Source organism: Cavia porcellus, unplaced genomic scaffold, assembly GCF_034190915.1.
Source record: "Cavia porcellus strain 051 isolate PalLab524CR breed Dunkin Hartley unplaced genomic scaffold, mCavPor4.1 scaffold_2, whole genome shotgun sequence".
NCBI classification, from domain to species: domain Eukaryota; kingdom Metazoa; phylum Chordata; class Mammalia; order Rodentia; family Caviidae; genus Cavia; species Cavia porcellus.
This window is the reverse complement of record NW_026947485.1, coordinates 141275931-141291781: the sequence shown is the minus strand read 5'-3', so window position 1 is coordinate 141291781 and position 15851 is coordinate 141275931. Positions and strand designations below refer to the sequence as shown.

Here is a 15851-nt window from a genome sequence, read left to right as displayed (position 1 = left end):
TGCCCAGCATAGCCAGATCTTCACTTTGTGATGATTTCCTTTTACTGTGAATGTATATTGTCTAGTGTCTGCTTCTTACAGCAGACATTTACCTTCCTTATCCACCAACCACTGGAGGAGGACTGAGACCATGAAGAGATTGATTTGACCCATTCTTTGGGGAGGGTTTCCTGGTGGTCCTCTTCCATCATCGTATCTGGAATTAGATGAATTTTTGTAGCCTTTTCCTTTTTTTACATCTTGTTGAAACAGAGTTTTGAAAAATAAAACCACAAACTCAGCTATTCCCCAGAAGAAATCTGTTATTAATGATAATCTCCATGGGAACTAACTGTGATTGTCTGACACTTACCCATTCGAGATGTAAACCCATCTTTCCTCTCTTCTGGCTTCAGAGCTCAAATTTCTCAGTTTTATAAAAGAATGCTATACATTGTTTAAAGCAGTAGGTTAGTATTTTATAAATCAGATAGGGCATCCCTCAAATTAATACCAATAATGATATTTTATACTTACAAAGAAAGTAAGGTAAATAACATTCAAAAGGTAATGTCTGAACAATGTCTTGAAACAGGTTGCTACTATACTATTTTGATATCTAGAGAAAGAGCATTCTAGTACAGGGTGCATCCACAGCAGAAAACTGCAGGGAATATCTGGACTATGCCATTACTACAAGAAAGATTGAGTGGAGGAAGAGGGAAGTATAGGGAATGTGGTTAGGCCAGAAATAAAGAGCTTTTAAGGCTTTGTGGATCACAGTGAAAGATTGTGTCTGTTCTCTGAAATAGGGAGTTATTGCTTTGGAGTGTTATAACAGGAATAACATGCTAAGAGTTGGATTTAAATGGACCACTGTAGCAGTAGTTGAGTGTGTGATGAGAATGATGTATTTAAAGGGAGCAAAGATGGATGAATGAGACTATTGGAATTACATAATAGAAGATAGTGATTTGAGCAGGGATGGTAATACTAAATAGGTTCAGAAGTGTTTGATTTCTGGATTTATTTTGAAGGTTGAGCTCATGATATTTCCTCTGATTATAAAATATGAGAAGACTCCTAGATGACTTAAAGATTTTCAGTCAGTGTATTGGAGGAATGGAATTGATTTTGAGTGAAACAGAAAAACCATAGCTGAAGCAGTTTTGATAAGGAAGATCAAGACTTTAGTTAAACTTTTCAAAAAAGATAAGACAGTAGAAATTTGAATATTTGGGTGGGGAGCCCAGGAACATGATTTGGACTACAGATATAAATTGGAGAGTTACCAGTATCATTGTTATTTAAAATTGTGCAAGGTACAATTGTTTGACTATAAAGTGACTGAATGAGAAAGACTGGAGAGGAAGAGAAGAACAAGGGCCCAAGTTTGAGCACTTTAGTTTGAGGTCTGCAAGAGGGGATATATTAGAAGAGACCAAGGAAAACATAGTGCAGAAGAAAATGAAGACAATTAGGTGATCTTGAAGCCTCATGTAGAAAAGATTTCGAGTCAGAGGAAATAATCATATTAAATGTCATTGATGGATGTTATAAGGTGAGAAAAGGTGGTTGAGCACTGGAGTTAGCAACATGGAAATCACTAACAAGATTCAGTGGGATGTTGACGATAAAGCCCTATTTAAGCTGAGCCCAAGGGAAGGAAAAGAGAATTGTATATAGTAGGTAAAGACAAAATTTTTAAGGATCTGTGCTGAAAAAGTGTTCAAAAATAGAGTAGTAAATTTGAGAATATTGAGTATTTAAAAAAAAAAGAATTTTGTCATATCTGAATATTGAATGTATTCATCTAGAAGGAAGACAAAAATTAATCATTTTGGGAAATAAATTACCTGAGTAAATTCTTTAGGTAGATGGGAGATGAAGGCATTTAATAATCAGAAGATCAGATTCATATTGGCATAGTCATTGACAGGTAAGGTGGTAGTTCTTGAGAGCAGGTGTTTATGCTGGTGGGGTACTGGAGTATTCTCTTTTGATTTCTTTGTATCCTCAGTAAAGTAGAAGTCAAGGTCACTGGCTGAGAGTGAAGATGTATGAAGAGGTATTGGATGTTTGAAGAACAGGGGAGGATCTGAAATCATCTAGGAATGAGAGGATGAATAGATTCTGACAATATTGTGTGATTGCTGAGGAATGTCAAGGACCATTTAAGATTGCAGTTGTGTACTGGATATGTGGTGGGCTGTACAGTATTAGAATAACAAATCTAAGGCAGAACTATTCAGCACGATTGTAGTTTTCTACCAGGGTACTTTGTCGGGTTACAAAGTTGGCGGCCTAGAGAAGACAAAATCAGTGACCCCTGGGGATTTAGCTCAGCGGCATAAGCGCCTGCCTTGCAAGTGCGCGGTCATGAATTCGATCCCCAGTACCAAAAAAAAAAAAAAAAAAGAGAGGACAGAATCTACCTTCTGACAGCGCTGCATTTGTTTAAGGCTGCTATATATGCTTACTCAGTCAAGTCAGAGGGGCAAGTAGCAACGGTTCATGTGAGAGAGTGATTGTAATGATTGACTAGAGAATTTATGCTGCGTAAAGAAAAAACATCAAGGTAGTTTTAAGTGGAAGTATCAGTTTATAAGAGGCCCAGAATGGTCAAGAGACAAATACAAACATTTAAGTATAAAACTCTGAATGCCAATGTTTATCTTCTAGATGTTAGTTAGAATTTAAGAAAAATTGCTTTTGGAAGTTATATTGTTAAATCATTTGACCATAACATGATAACTTAGATAATTGAATCTCACATTTTTTGAATTCACTGTTACTTCTTTTTATCAGTGACTCAATAGGATCAATAAAATGAAACAACTCTAATGACACATCTCTACTGATACATAATGACTAATAATCACTTCACATTTACCATAACAATAAAAACTTGAAATTTTATAAATCTTAAAATTATTTAAAAACAGGTTTGGTTCATTTGAGAGTTTTTGTAATACTTATGAAAATACTGAGAAATTTTTTCTTTTCAATATGATGCTTCTAGACTACTGGAGAAATATGAATTCATTTGAACTTTGGCATTGTATATCTTTATTATAGAAGAAGAAATGAATGATAAAAATATATATCTTTAGTGTATTTAGAGAAAATATCTTTGAGACCATTGAAATTTCTAAAAGTCAGCGAGTGTATGCCTATACTCCTGGCACTTGGGAGGCTGAGGCAGAAGGATTACCATGAGTTTGAGGCCTGCCTAAACTAAGATGGTGAGACCCTGTCTCAAATACCACCCCTACACCAAATGAAATTTTGTTTTGATTACTGGAGATTGAACTCTGGATATTGTTACAGCTCTAGCTTTTTTTCTGTATTTTATTTTGAGACAGGGTCTTGCTAAGTTGCTAAATTGGTCCTGTCTCAGCCTGAGTTCTGGGCAGAGTTCTGGGATTCTGAGTGAGTGCCCCTATGCCCAGCTCAGTCATGATTCATGGAGGGCATTTTTAACTGTGCTAGTAATAGTCTACTGGGCTAAAAGTAGTACTGATGTTAGAGTTTTGTTATATTGACTTGATGAATTAAACTAGACAATTTTATCTGTATGTAGATTCTACTGGTTTGTGGGAATTTATGAAATGTTCCAAAGGGCCATGAGAATTTGGAGTATATTGGGTTAAACTAAAAGAAACCATAATAGTTTAGGAATTGTAAGGCTTTAAGATACTCAAGAAGAGAAGTAGCCTATGGAATGTAGTTGCTGAAAATACTGTCTTATCCTCCTTTCAGAGTGACTCCTGAATGATCACAGTGCAGTGGAATATACTTTGGGAAACACTGACTTAGAAGATAAACGTTTTCTTGTAGAATTGGGATAGTGACAGATTAAATGTGATGATAATTCTGAAGGTATTTTAAGTTGCTTAAATGCTGTATAAACCCAATGATTATTTTATATGATACTTCTGTTCTAGCTCATCAGGGAATAATCTGCCTTCTAAGGCAAGTTGAGAGCGTAAACTCTGTTTGCTTCCTTTGGATGATGATGATGATGTGGTGTGATGTAAATACCAGAATTCCTGAGTAAATACCAAATATATTGTGTGTGTGTGTGTGTGTGTGTGTGTATGTGTATAGTCATTTCATGATTGCTTCTTTTGTTATTTAATTATACGAACACAGTAAATTTTTATTCAGTATATGTTGAATTAAAGAGTTGAACTTCCTTTTCACTCCAAAATAATCTAATTATTTTACTTTATAACAGCATATGCTTTGGGACCCAATGTATTATAATAATTTTCATTGAAATAATCCCTTTTATATGTCAAATATATCTAGAATTGTTGGGTCCATATAATAAATTCCTATTTTAATAATATGTATATTCTATAACTGCCTTTTATGATGTTTTTGGTTTTAGTGTATATGCTGCTAAAGTGGAACCTGGTATTTGTTTGATTTCACATTTGGTTTAAGCCTTTTTGCCTAGGCTAACATGTAGCATATCTTTGTATAACTTATTGATCAGCAATAACAATAAAAAGCTTGTTTTGTTACATTTTCAACAAACTATCTCATTTATCAAAAATTGCCTATTATGTTTTAGTAATACATTTTATATTGGTGTCTGATTGTCTTGGTTGCTTTTCTCTCATTGATGGGACAAAATAATTGACACTCAAAATTAAGGAAGGAAGAGTTTATTTAGCTCCCAGTTTGTGGGGGTTTCAGTCCATAATCAGCTGGCTTCAATGCAGGGTGACATGGCTCAGGGATAGCTGTTTATAAGGCAATAGGTACCAAAAATCAACAAGCACAAAGAGGGAAGAACATGCCTTCTTATCTCCTTTATATTGTATGCTAGCTACCTGTCCCTGGGCAGATGCAGCACTCATACTGCCAATCCCAGCACTAGACAATGAACCAATGACAAATGCTAGACTCAGCCACTTTTGAAAGGCCTGCCTCTGATGTCCACATGAGGCTTTGGGGAGACATCCAAACCCAAACCATAGCATTTTACCCTTGGTCTCCCAATGACTCATGTATATCTTTTATGCAAAAGACATTTAGTACATCGCCAAGACTTCCGTAGTCATAACAGTTTCAGCTTCACTAAAAAGTCCAAATCCCAAGTTTCTTCTGGGATCTAAGGCAAACTCTTAGCTGCATCCCCCTGTACAAAGAAAACAAAGCTAAAGACTTTCAGCATTCATTGGCATAAGATAAACATTACCATTCCAAAGGGTACAATTGAGGATACAAAGGAATGGGACCAAAGGACGTCAAACATTAAGTACCGGAGTTCCATGTTCAGCATCTAAAGTAATCTGGTTGTGAACTCCAAAAGGCTTAAGTGACTCTATCCCCATGGCACTTCTGGTGGATGTGCCTCCCATGGCTGCTTCTTGTGCTGGCTTTGTCCCCTCTTTGCAGGTTTCCTTAGGTGATTCATGCTCTTGACTTTTCCAAACTTCTAGGTTCTCTATTGCACCTTTGGCTTCACACTCACAGATTCACATTCTGCTCTCTCACAGGCACACTGCTTGGCCTCCGAGGGCTACTGAAATCAAGATGGAAGCCTTCTTAACTTCCAAACTCTTGCATCCTGTATGGACCTAAATCCAGTGCCACATGGGTGATGCTGCCAGTTGTAGCAGTAGCCAGGCTTTCCTCTCTCCTGGTTGTAGGGGTTGACTGACTATGAGGAACAAATTGTCTATGTTGCTGCCATTCTGGAACCTGATATGGCCATCACCATTTTGGAACTTCTTAAGGCTGTCACCTCCATTCTTGAACATAGTGTGGTTGCCTCCATTCTGGAACATGGTGCTCTGTGGCTTTCTCCTCAGAGCAAAGTCTTTCACTTTGCAGTTTTGAGGCTGCAAAGGGTAGATACCCACTGCTTCCCATGGTGCCTACAGGCCATCTTTTCTGTTCTACTGTTCCTTCTCAGCAATTGAGATTTTATCACTTGCAGTCCATAGCTTTATTCCTTTCTAGCCAAACTCACAATGTTTTAAATCATCCTTTTGGGCTCTTTGCCATTGATTCTCAACATAGATCTGGCTAAAAGCCACCAATAATAGCCATGCCACTGCCTCAACATTAGACTGCCTTGAAGTTTCTTCTGCCAGATTAAATAGTCCATTGCCCTTAATAATCCTAGTCCCAGACAAAGTCTGTAGACATGAGCAAAATATAGACAAACTTTACCAAGCCATAACATACATCCAGCTGTCTTGTTTGTCTTACTGAATTTCTGTGACAGTGAAATAATATCTGTAAATATATTTTATATATTATAAAATACTGAAATATTCTATTTTAGTTTTTAAAAATAATATATCTTAGTCCACATATAAATTAATTAGTATGTAATCATTGAATTCATAAGTGTGAATTACAGGTTTTTATGTAGCCTTATGTTACGTGTTTCTTATTGATAAAGACAAAACTTCAACTAATTTCTTTGAGTCTGATGCAGATGTAGATGGATTTGAATGTTTCTTCCTTAGTCTCCTAGGTCTCTTCCTCTGAAGTAATTTGTGCAAATATTGCATGCAAATAAAAGCACAATAGTGAGTTATATGCTCTTTGTATTCAAAAATCATATGGCATACAATACTGTTGTATTCCTTGATCTTGGGCATTACTTTATCCTTGTGTATATATCAGTACTCCTTTTTTCATTTGTTCATTCAGCAAATATTTAATGAGTGTCAGGTGTAAGGTACAATTTTAGGTTCTGGTAAAACAGTAATGAACAAAATAGGGTTAATTTTTTTCTGTTGTCATAGGCCTTTTACTTTAATTGGAGTAGACAATTGATAAGCAATTAAGTATATAATATGTCAGGTAGTGCTAAGTTCTTTGGGGAAAAAAAACAGTAATATGAGGATAAAGGAGTGCTGACAGATATGTTTCTATAAGGAGAGGTCAAGGAAATTTTCCCTTACAAGAGATTTTTAAAAAATCTGAGCTAACAAATGATCAGACTGCTTGAGGTGAGACTATTCCAGGGAGTGGGAAAAACAGTTCTGAAGGTCAGAAATGGGAGCCTGCTGTGGTAGAGGAAAAACAAGGAAGCCAATGTGGCTGAGAGAGAGAGAGAGAGAGAGGAGATGTAGGGAGCACTTAGGTCATGTTGTCAGTAGAGCACTGTGAGGAATTTGTTACTAATTCTTATTGACAAGGTAATTTTTAAAAAATAATTTTAGCGATGTCATTTTAATTACTGGAAGTTTGTTTTCCTTCTCACACATTCATTAAAATTTATGTTTAAAATCGCACATGAAACAGTTTTTATAAAAATAGCATTTATACTTTCATTTTAATGCCAGTTTTCTTTTATAGTTTAATTTGAAAGAAATAAAAATTCTTAAATACTATTATACGATTATTTTTTCATTCCTAAAATACAATTTTTCATGTAAATTGAAATTAGGAAAAATTTTAAAAATCACATTTCAGTAGGTAGAAGGTTCCAGTGTTTAAAGCTGCATAATGTAGAAACAAGATCATTTAGTAAGAGTATTGGAGAATATGTAGGCCCTAGAAGCTTGTTTGTATGTAGAATTTAATATAAGGATATTTTCAGAAATGCAAAACATTATTCTGTATGTTGGGTGAATATTAATTTAAATCTTAAGCTCATGGTACATAAATAATAAACTTCATATATATTACTCAAATATAAGAAAATAGAGCTACCTACTACCTGAAAAAATAGACATTTTTCTGTCAGAAAGTAAATTAAATTGCACTAAAGAGTAGAAGCTGAGAATAACATGTGTTACAAATGTAATAAACAATGTTGGCCAGGGGGAATCATGCAAAGTGGTGTATAAAAATGTAATGTGCTAGTTAAAAGTAGGCAAAGATCGGGAATAAGCAATTCATAGTGTAGTAAGTAGAAACTTTAGACAAAATGTAAAAAATTTCTGTCCCTATTAGTAATGAGAATGATTAAGAAATGCGGTTGGAATATAATGAACTATTAACTTTTCCATTACTGTCCACAGTGGCTTCCTTCCAATCTTTTCTTCACTGTGGCCCAAATAAGTAATCTTTAAAATTTCAACTTAGAGCATATCTTGTTGTATTGAGGCCCAGATGAAAGATTACACTTTTTCTTTTTCTTTTTGTACTGGTGATCGAACTCACAACCTTATACTTGCCAGGCAAGTGCTTGTGCCGCTGAGCTAAATCCCCAGCTACAATGTTTTTTTATGACTTTCATTCAGTGCCAGTTTCTTTAAATGACCTCCTTAAAGCCCTTACCATAGAATGTGGCCAAACAATGGCTATTGGTCTTAACCACAGGTATAAACCTGTGAAAGAATAGAGGGAAGGAAGCTATGAAAAGTAAAGAATTAGAAGAAACATTTTGGGGCAATTTATTAGTTCAGTTTTTTGAACACGTATACATTTGTAAGAAATATAGTGTGACTCTCAGTGCTGAATAATTTGCATTTCTCGAGTAGTTAGTGCTTTGAACATTTTTTCATGTATCATTGACTGTTTAAACTTCATCTGAGAAATGTCTATTTGAAGTGCCCATTTTTGAATTGCTCTTTGCTTTGCATTCTTTCTATATTCTAGATATTAGTCCTTTAAGGAGTATCTGGAAGACATTTGTTTTTCATTCTATAGATTGTCTCTTCACTCTTTTGATGGTTTCCTTTGCTGTGCAGAAGAAACTTTAATTTGATGTGATCCCGTTTGTTGTTTCTTGGTATTATTTCTTGTGCAACTAAGGTTCTATTAAAAAATCTTTATACCTGTACTTTCAAAAGTTTTACCTGTTTGTTTTCAACATGTTCTTTGTTTAATATTCAGATATTTTGATCCATTTTGATTTTAGCATAGTGCGTGGTGAGAGATCTGAGTCTGGGTTCAATCTTTAGGCATATGGAGAGCCAGTTTTCCCAGCATCCTTTATTAAAGAGACAGTCTTTCCTTCAGCAAAAGGATTTGGTGTCTTACTCAAAAATAAGCTTGCTGACTGTGCTTCGAGTTCTTTCTCCATCTTATGTTTTGTTCAATGGATCTACAAGATTTTTTTAAATTGCCAATATCATGCATCATAACATTGTACTGTAAGTTCAAGTCCAGGATTGTGATGCCCTATCCCTTTCCCTTGTTATCTAGGATTGCTCTTGCTATTCTAGGTCTCTTGTGGTTCCATATGAATTTTAGGATTGCTTTCTCTAGTTCTGTGAGGAACTAGAGACCTGTTGGTAATTTGATTGGGATTGTGTTAAGTCTGGATAATGATTTTGGAAGGTTAGTCTGTGACTATTTTGAGTTACTTAGAAGGCAGTGGCAGCTTTCCAAATCTCACTGTCATGCTTTTCTTTTTACCCATTTCCTTCTCCATAATTTTTTCCACAGACCTGGTATCTCTCTTTTTTCTCTTTTATTAATGAGACATTATAAATGTTGTATTAGTGTCTTTGATGAGAATGTGCTGTATCTTCTGGATCTTTTGAAGTTGAAGAAATTCGAGGGCTAGTGGGTAAAGTATTTTAGAGTCCTATTAAATTCTGAATGCCTTTGGCAGATACAGTGCATTTAGCATTGTTAGAGATTAATTAATACATCTCAAATCAGAGCTGTGTGGGGATCAAGATGAGTGGGAATGGCACTGTGAATTGATGGTGCAAACATTTGAAAATACTTTAAATGGAAGTCCTGATCTGAGAGACAGGGAAGTGAAGATTGGTACTGGGGAGAAAAATGAGAAGCTGAAGATGAATTTAGCTCATTTTGTGTTAGCCTAGATTTTGTCTTTTAAAAGTAATTTGACAGACTTATACAGAAAAATGCATAATTAGAATAGAGAAGGCTGAGGAAATGATCTTCAAATTTTTAAAAATTTATTTTAAAAGAATAAAACAAAACAATAAAATGGAACAAAACAAAATAGAATAATATTGGATTTCAAAAACAAGACAATGAAATCCCCCATAGCTGTTATATTGTTATTCTCTAAATACATGCTCAGACTACCAGGTTTAAGTCTGCAAAGTCAATCAAACAATTGAAGCTTTAAGTTGTGTTTTTACTTCAGTTGCTAGCATCTCAGCCTTTGTTCTTCTGAATCAGCCAGTTGGTTATGGGGTCAAGCAGGATATAGGTTTTAAGGAAAAACTTTATTTATCTTTTGAGAAATTTAGTTAAGTGTCACCAGAATTTTGGTCTTCCCAGATCATCACTTTGTGAAGCTGGTAATTAAATGGCTCTTGTTCCTTTGCTTATTTATTTTGCAAAAATAGGCAGGTGCTGTGGTTCACACAATCCCATTTATCTGGCTGGTTGAGGCAAGAAGTTGTCAAATTTGGGGCCAATTTAATGAAATACCATCTCAAAAAAAAAAAAAAAAAGGTAGCTACAATCTTTATGGAGTCAGAACTTTGGTTTTATTCTCCAATGGATATTTGAACATTTTAGGAGAGAAATTGGGTTGCTTTAAATAATGTTTCGTTTGGGGAGAAATTCTTGCTTTCTATTCATTCTTTTGTAGTAGTGCCCAGGTAAAAGTGAGAATAAAAAGGGACTAGGGAAAAGGAGATGAAAGAAGAGAGCGTGTGGCATAGCACACATTTTTTATTTCCTCTTCTCTCCCCTGTCCTCCTCATGGCCTTGCCAGACCTGGCGTGCTGTGTTGTGACCCACTTCCCTCTCCTCTGCTCTGCAGGCTTCCAGCTTCTCTGACTACTGACTTGACAACTTTCCTCTGTTTCTTTACTAAAGAGGAACTGTACACAGTAAGACTTTTTAGGCAAGAGGCATCAATTATGTTGACAATTTCAGTTACAATTAGTTTATATTTTAAAAATAATTATTCAACCAAACTTACTTGAAAGTGTCACATTTTTGCTGTCAAATTTAAGAAAATCTAATGTATGGTAACATTTTGTGGACTGATAGGAAAATCCATTCTTATGTTTGGTTCAAGTTATAGATCAAAAACCAAATTATAATATTTTAAGAAAATTTGTTTCTGTGAAATTGTTTGATAAACAACAAGTGAAGTCGATTCCCAAAAGTTTTCTCTAGGAAGTATTAATTAAGATAGAATAAAATGGAAAAATTTGACATTTACTAAAATAATTTAGCACTTCTCTCAACAAAAATCTGAAATGTCACAATTTATTGTAGCATTTATTGTACCATAAATGAGTGTGAATTTGAATTGTCCATCTAGTTACTTCAATTTGTTATTAACTATGTCTTGGATATTTAGACATAGCTAGTGTTAGCAGTGTTAAAATAGCAGATACAAAATATCTGTATATTTTGATTTGTAATCTTTTCCAATTTGTTATATATAATACATTCATATAGTTTGCCATTTATTAGGCCCTAGTATAGGTGTATTATTAGTAAAGGAAATTTCTGCATAACTCTGTTATGTTCACTTATGGTTGTGTGGTGTAAGACAAAATTCAAAAATTGTGAATGCCCTTACTGAGATCCAATTTTTTCTTTCTTTTGAGAATTATTGAGACTTATTTTTTTCTAAATCCATTTTATTTCAAGGATAAAAATTTAAAAAGAAGAAGAAAAAAACCTACAACATAATTTCAAAACACATTAGAGGGTAATAGTGGTACATACATTGCTCATTGTCATCCCAAAATCCTTCACCCAGAGCACAAGACATCAACATTCAATTGTCTGAATAATACTAACACAAATCTTTCTCTTCAGTAAACTCAGAGAAATCAGTAGTATAACTATTTTAACTGTCATTTTTATGTACGTATACATACACATACACATGTTTTTTTCTTTCAGCTTGTCACACTAAAGAAACAATACAATATTTACACTTGTGAGTTTTATTTATCTCACTGAGTATGTTCTCAAGATGCATCCATTTATCTATATTTCTCCAGTTTATCCTTCTTTATGGCTGAGTAGTACACCATTGTATAAAAGTACCATATCATTTTTATCTGTTCCTCAGTGGATGAACATTTAGGCTGTTTCCAAGGTCTTACTATTTTAAACTGTGCTGCTATAAACATGGGTGCACATACATAACTGTGGCATGATGTTTTGAATTCTTTTGGGAAAATACCCAGAAGGGGAATAGCAGGATTGGATGGGACTTGTAGTGCTAGTTTTTTGAGGAATCTCTACACTGATTTCCATAGTGGTTGCACCAGTCTACATTCTCCACATCCCCTCCAGTGTTTGTTACTGCTTGATTTCTTGATGATAGCCATTCTTTCCGGGGTGGGGTGGAATGTTAGTGTTGTTCTAATTTGCATCTCTCAAATGACAAGTGATATTGAAAGACTTTTATAACTGCAGTCAACTTCATATTATATTTGATCATATTTCCAGAGGATTTAATTCTTTCATTAAATCTAATAACATTACTATATTTTGATCAAGTAGCATTATCTTGTATGATAGTATTTGATACCATCTTTCATTTGTATTTAATTAATTGTATTAAATTATATAACTTCTTTGCCAATCCATTTGTTAATAATGAAAGTCCATTATGTTTTTATCAAAAGAAATGTAAAATGATTAAGTTATGCTGTACACATATGGTGATTATACTTTTTCACTATTTACCTTAACTGACAAAATTAATTCCTGTGTACTTTCTAGTATTCAATAGCTATATACAATTTAGAGGTCTCATTTGAATTTAAGTGTTGCTCATTATACTTTTGGAAGTTTGCTATGAAATTAAATCACAATTGTTTCTATTTTGTAAGATATACTGTACTTTTAAGGTGATGGAATAATTAGTGCAAATACTTAAGATATTTGGTAGATGGGGAATAAAACAAGAAAGGACTAACCATACTGTGGAAAAAAAAGTTTACTTATTCTTGGCCCCATAGGACTATGAAGCACTAATTTAATTTTGTTTGTCATTCCTTATAGGCTTCTTGGGTGATGTGGGGAGATGATGCTTCTTTCTCAGTTCTCTAAATCTGAGTTAGCTTCGACTATGTGCCAGGCAGCTGTACAATTTGATTTGGGATTAGAATATAAGGGAATGTCCCTATGTCTTTCTAATTTTCCTTAGATCCCATCAGCTGATTAGTTGCAAATGCAAAAACTTTTGCTTTATCACTTCTAAGAAAGGCAGTCCAGTGACATACCATGTCTGGTGTCTGAATATGGTGAGGAAGATGTCACCAATGTTAGATAATCAGGCTTTTGTTTTAACTTGTTGGTAGAAAAGACTGTGGTAGCTTTGAGCTTGTGTAAACTTTACCTTGGAAGGCTTTTTATAGCGGTTTATTGTTTCCCACTTTACTTATATTCATTCCCTCCTTCATTTGAGTATTTGAGATAGCTAATGAAGTAAAATTTAGCAAAGTATGAAATTAGAACCAGCAAAAAATAGATTGTAATAAAATGTCAAGACTAGGGAAAAACTAGATAGATCATAGCATGTATGTGTAGTTTCTACTCTAGAGCTGTTATTTTGTCTTTAGATTTCCCAAAGTCTAAGATCAAAAGGGCGATGAAGTAATGTAACAGTCTTAAAGCAGGTCACATTGCAAGGGAAGCAAAGTGTTTTATTGTATTTGGCTTTAATAAAATATATTACAGGAGGCTTTAATACTGACTTTTGTGGTGATGATGCTCTTGACACCAACACTGAAGCTGATGAAGAAGGATATTTGTAGGGTCATCTCTTGCAGAATTGAGAATCCCTTAAAGAAAATAGAGGCCTTAATTCCAAAATTAAGTCTCTTTGGGCCTAAGAATGCAGCTGTCTATGAAGTGCTTTTATTTAAAACTTTAATGTAGACTTAAAATAATGGATAGACTGGGTGTGTTTTTAAAGTCTTTCTTTTTAGTACCACGTATCTTAGTTTAAGATTGAATATATAATGGAGAACTCTATTCTTTAGGAATAGTTCTCAATTGCAGATATCCTATACTTGTTTAAGAATGTATCTGTAGGATTAGGAGCATTTACTAGTCAGTTTATTATGTAATTTCTAAAAACATTGAAGATCTACAATTTCTTTGAAAATAGTTGGATATAGTTTCTATTTTACAAATAATTTTTATGTTCATGGAAATATAACCTCCATAAACTTATTTAAATTTTGTCCCATTAAGATTACAAATACTATTTTTGATGATTGAATAGACATTTCCAATCTTTAACTTTCACTTAAAATTTTCATGATATATTTACTTATTGATGTCTCATTATTTCTGCTTAGTTATTCTTTTTGGGGGATTAAGACAGTGTCTCACTATATAGTTCAGGCTGGCCTTGAACTCATGATGTTCCTCCTGCCTCAGCCTCCTAAGTGTTGGGATTATGGGTGTCTGCCACCATGCTTGGCAACTACTTGTTTTTTCTTAATTTTACTTTGTGGGTTTTTTGGTTAGATTTATGTACAGCCAGTCGCTCTGGGTAGATTTTAAAGATAAGTAATGGTAGAGCTGGCAAGTTACAATTGAATGGAACATCTTTCATTTTGGAAGGTTTTAAAGTAATTTTTAATGCCTATTAAGTATATAAATTAATGCGTTTCATTGTGACATTCCCATACATGCATACATTATATTTTATCATGTCCACAGAGAGGTTTTTCTAATTGAATTTATTTGTTAGCTGTTGCAATTCAAAATTCTACATTTCCCAATAGATTATTTTGCTGAGTCACTTTAATTTATTAGCATTTGCAAGTGCAAAGCCTTTTATGTTAGGTTTTGCTACTGTCTCATTTAAGAAAAATTACTAGAAAGAAGTTAATCTTTAATTACTATTTCTTGTGTGTTGGACTATAGATTAGCTATATAACATGATACTTATTACTGTCAGTCTTGTGAAGGCATACATTTCAGGCAACAATATCTAAACATGAGAGAAGATTAAGGATTTTGATCAGAATCAGAACGACAGATTCAGATGTAAATTAAAGTTTACATTTTATCCAGCCAGCATTGCCAACCAACAGACTTGTAGTCAGAGAGACCTTAGTTTAAATATTCTTTGCTACCAATGTGTGACCTTGAGGAAAGTCAGGTAAGTTCTCTGAGATAAAGTTCCATAGTGATAGGAAGTGGCAAGTCCTATAAATCTTAGAATTGTTTTGAAAAGTAGGTAATGTTTGCAGTAATATTTAAGACATGGCCTAGCACATAGCTAAACACAATAAATAGTAACTAAAAAGAAAGAAAACGTTATAATGGCCCCTAAACGTAATTTTTCAGCAGTTTTTATGTAGCTGCATCCCACTGTAAAATATTTAATTCCTTTTAATAGTGTTAATACCTAAAGGTAGGAAATTACCAGCAGGTGGAGCTCAGTATTAGAAAACCAAAGTTTTGCAAGTTAGTATTTTATTAACCTACATTTTAAAAATAAAATTAAATAAATATGTATAATTTTTGAAGTTTATATGTGATATTCTATTTTTATGTTATCCTATAATATTGTTCTAAATATGTAGAAATCATGTTTTATTCTTATTTAAAATTCTTTATCCTATCTACTGTCATGTAAAGTATGACAGTTCATTTACATGAATAAGCATTGTTAGTGAGAACTTCGTTTATAAAGACTGGGTTATCACTTGATCATTTTCTCAGTACAGTAAATGAATTGGTATTCTTACGTTTAACTTGTCAGACCTCAAATCTGCCACTCAGACAGACATCTACTTCTTATTAAATGACCTTGTCTGTCACCTTCAGTCAATTGTTCAAGCCAAAATCTTGGGAATCTCATTACATTTAGTCTTTTTTTAAAGTTTCATATCTATCCCAGCAGTAGGTTTTCTTGATATTCCCTCCAAAATATATCCTGATGGTCTCTTGCTTCCATCTCCTTTGTAATGGTCCTGGTAAAACCCACCATTTGTGGTACTCTGAGTTACTTAGGGAAG

General features: G+C 34.0%; 1 protein-coding gene and 1 pseudogene across 12 annotated transcripts in view; one reads left to right on the top strand and one right to left on the bottom strand.

Annotated features, from left to right (window-relative positions):
* The window catches only part of Fer (FER tyrosine kinase), a 409026-nt gene that overhangs the window by 109983 nt on the left and 283192 nt on the right, over positions 1 to 15851 (top strand). The gene's annotated exons all lie outside the window — the stretch shown is intronic.
* LOC106025942 (selenoprotein K-like) lies at positions 89 to 5354 on the bottom strand (annotated as a pseudogene).